Raw genomic sequence first — 3,652 nt, 5'->3', positions numbered from 1 at the left:
GAGATTCTATCAGAATGGAATAATGTACTCATAGCTAGAGTAACATGTACTGATCAAAGACAAGAGTAGGCAGCTGGGCATCGGTAAACTCTTAAGAGAAGAGGATGAAATAATTGCAACACAATTATAGTGGTGCTCAAAGATATATATGAGGAGTCTTTGGCTGCACCACTCAAACGCGGAGTATTAGCAACAGTGAGAATCCCCCACAAGATAACTCTTCTAAATTTTACGGATTTAGCTTCAAGCAATCTATCCGTTTGGTTATGAGTCGACGAGTCATGAACATAGGCGCATCGTTTCAATACTCTATAACAATAATCCTTGCACAAGAGAAGTACTCATCCCCTATCGAAAGACTAACTAGGTGTAGTTGTATGGTCTCCTCTTTCAACGACCGAACTAGAAACACTCAATCAGGAAGCGAAGAGGAATTACATAATGGAATCCATCCGAAGGAGAGATTAAACACAATAAAAAGAAATGTCCTAGAGACTACGAGCTTATTGATCACCCCTAGCATGTTTGGAAAAGAACCGATTGAGCAAACTAATGGTGGAGAACTCACCCACACAACTAAAAAACATTCCACGCAGTCCTATATGTGCGGAGCAAAGCTAGATATGATGATCGAGTCCACTCACAGACAAGGAGTCGCCGAAGTCTATTCACACCTAATCACATACGATGAAAGTAGTCACATCAAGAGCATTTTAATGATTATACAACCAACTAAACACAACCTCTACATTACTGCGCACAATTAATTACCCGACATTTAGTGCTACTAATTATGCAGCCTTACATCACATCATTGCATACACATTACGCCATACATGATCATAAATCCACAAATCGACTATCAAACACGATGTGAATGAGTGATTACGCTCCTTTTTAAAAAATCCCGACAAATAAAATAAACAAAAACTGCTACTAAGGCCAAACAAGTATGGCAATTTAAAAAAAAAGCTGATTTGCTAAATTCCTGCAAAATTCTTATCCATTTATATCTATGCTCTAAATATTTTGTTTACTCATTTATAACCAAATCTCTAAATTTAATTAAAAAATCACTAATTAAAAATAAATAAATATAAAAAAATAGAATTTAGGTTTATATCTACAAAACTCGGAATATAAACCCTGCCTAAAGAGGCTGTTTGGTATGCAAATTTAGGCCGTATTTAAGCGAAATCCATCCAACCGTCCTAAAATGGAAATCCAAATCTCACGGCCAATGAAAGCCCAGGTTGACGAAAAAAGACCAAAAGACCAATTTTTACAGTAAATCATGGCTTTCATAAATCCACCGATTCAATAGATTTAACTTATTCACGCGAGAGAAGGAAGTCCGAACATTACAGCTCTTTTTTTTTAACCGCCTAAAATCCTGAATTGCATAGCCAAATAGTCACACATAATTTAACTGAATTTAACATAAATGTTACCAAACAATTTTCAAGATTTAACCCTCCTGGATTTTTGCAAATCAGGATTTGGAGGATTTATAAAATCCTACTGAACTAAAATCCTAGATTCTACCAAACAGCCCCTAAATGTTATGTATGCCTTTAGGCTACTTATGATCACAAAAATTAAGCTATGAACATACTTCATTCAACAATTTCTTCAACAAAACCAAAAGATTCAACTTGGTTAACATGTTCACAAATTCAAACTGATAAAACATTTCAATAATAAGACTAAAGACTCGAGAAAGCAATTCATTGAATAACTAAGAAGGTGGATCAGAATCTCAGGCTTGATTTTCCCGAAAGAGAAAATGTAAGAAATTCGCACTTTATAATCTTAGTAGATCATGTGGGGAAAGGATCATCATATCCACGCTCGAAAATTTGAATTTTTAAAGACATTACAATGAATTTATAGAAGACAAGAACAAAAATACAACCTTTTGAATTTCTGCAGTACGTTAGAGAAAAAGGATTTGTTTGTGAAATATATTAGGTCAAAAATAATGAAAGATTCTGGTTGCATTAGCGACAACATATAAGCATCTAACACAATTTCATTAAAAAAATATCAATGGATGGAAATGAAAAAAAAAAATTAGGGTTAGAAAGAGGGGTGGGGTGATCAGAACCACTGGCTTGATTTCTCCGAAGAGAAATACATTGAATGCGCACAGTATAATCATTGTCGATCATGTGGGGAAAGGATCATCATTTTACACCCAATTTCATACTGTAGAAAAATCATAAACATAAATTCAAGCAAAAATAAAACGGAAAAAATTATGTTAGAGGTGATTAATACGGAAAAATTGGACGGGTACATAAAGAAAATTATGAGTACAAGAAAGAAGAATTTATCTAGATATGCAAACAAGAAAGGAGAAACTAGCTCTTATTGTAAGAGAGGATGGCTTTAAAGATGAACGTGGCGTGGATTCAATCAACTCAGCTACTGCAAGATTTCGACGAAGAGAACTTAAACAAGAAAGAGAAAAAATGCAACAAGAGAAAAAATGAAACCCTAACCATACTATTAAAGAGCATCCCTAATCAAGAACTAGTGATAAAAAAAATAATAATAACTATTACAACTGTTGATAAAAAAATAATAGAAAAAATATTACAACAAATATAAGAAAATTAATAAATACTTACAATCAAGGCTTTGAAAACCGGACCGGTCAATGAACCGGAAGAAGGAGAGGTTAGCGGTTTGATGGTTCGACCGGGGTCGAACCGGGGTCGAACCGGATGACATAATAAATATTTATTATATTTAAATATTATAATAAAATCATATACACAAATTAAAACCCTTGCTCAATTATAATACCTAGATGTAGCCTAGCATGATTTTTCTAACATAGCTATATAATTTAAGATAAGATCTACATTTTGAATCTAAACTTTAGGTATATATTTATCAACGGCAAAAAAATAATAAAAAAAAAACTTAAGGATAACTTTCTTTGGAGGCAGAGTCCATGGCGGATTATACCTGGCAAGCACATACTCCCCAACCACTTTATAACCATTCCTTTCCAAGCTTCTCCTCAACCTCACCCTTCTGTCCGCAGTCGTTGCTTCTGTCTCCACGCCACTGAATCTCACAACTCCTTGCTTCCTCTCACCTTAATTAGCCGCTAGCATGAATTGCATTGTCACTGGTGCCGGTCCTCCTCCGCCGCTTGTGACGACAGGCGCAGTCATGGCTATCTTCTGCGCCGGGTGGGTGATGACGGGAGCCGTCAAGATTTTCTCGGGGTGGGAGTTTTGAGGCTCGCCGACGACGCCAATATAGTTGGCTAGGATCATGAAGCCGGCGTCGCGGCCGTCGAGAACGGCGAGGTTGTAGGTGGCCTCGACGAGTACTGAGGAAGCGTAGGTGCGGATCTCGTAATCGGCGGCTTTATGGACGAGTTGGTATTTAGGGGTTTCAACGGAGACGTTGTTAGCTTTGCACGCCGAGGGGGAAGAAGAGGTCGAAGGCTTCGATTGCGATTTTTTTTCCTCTATTGAAGCTCGAAGCCGAAGAATCGAGCAGACGACGCAAATGAGGGTTTTTTTTCTCTCCGCGTTTAAGCTTTCCGGCCGGTTATAAAAAATCGGAACCGGTTCGGCGGTTGAACCGCTGGTTCGAGCGGGTTTATCCCGGTTTTTTGCAAAACAGGTTT

General features: G+C 37.2%; 2 non-coding genes and 1 pseudogene across 2 annotated transcripts; all 3 read right to left on the bottom strand.

Moving 5' to 3' along the window:
- Positions 1-1,746: 1,746 nt before the first annotated feature.
- LOC114578791 lies at positions 1,747-1,849 on the bottom strand. The gene has a single exon (XR_003699745.1). It is a non-coding gene; the product is annotated as a small nucleolar RNA Z103 (small nucleolar RNA).
- Positions 1,850-2,095: 246 nt separating this feature from the next.
- On the bottom strand, positions 2,096-2,196 carry LOC114578790. The gene has a single exon (XR_003699744.1). It is a non-coding gene; the product is annotated as a small nucleolar RNA Z103 (small nucleolar RNA).
- A 467-nt stretch (positions 2,197-2,663) lies between these two features.
- On the bottom strand, positions 2,664-3,609 carry LOC110106615 (annotated as a pseudogene).
- Positions 3,610-3,652: the final 43 nt, after the last annotated feature.

Source organism: Dendrobium catenatum, unplaced genomic scaffold (assembly GCF_001605985.2).
Source record: "Dendrobium catenatum unplaced genomic scaffold, ASM160598v2 original_scaffold_157978, whole genome shotgun sequence".
In the NCBI taxonomy this organism is placed as follows: Eukaryota; Viridiplantae; Streptophyta; class Magnoliopsida; order Asparagales; family Orchidaceae; genus Dendrobium; species Dendrobium catenatum.
The sequence above is the reverse complement of the archived record's forward strand: the minus strand, read 5'-3'. Positions and strand labels throughout refer to the sequence as shown.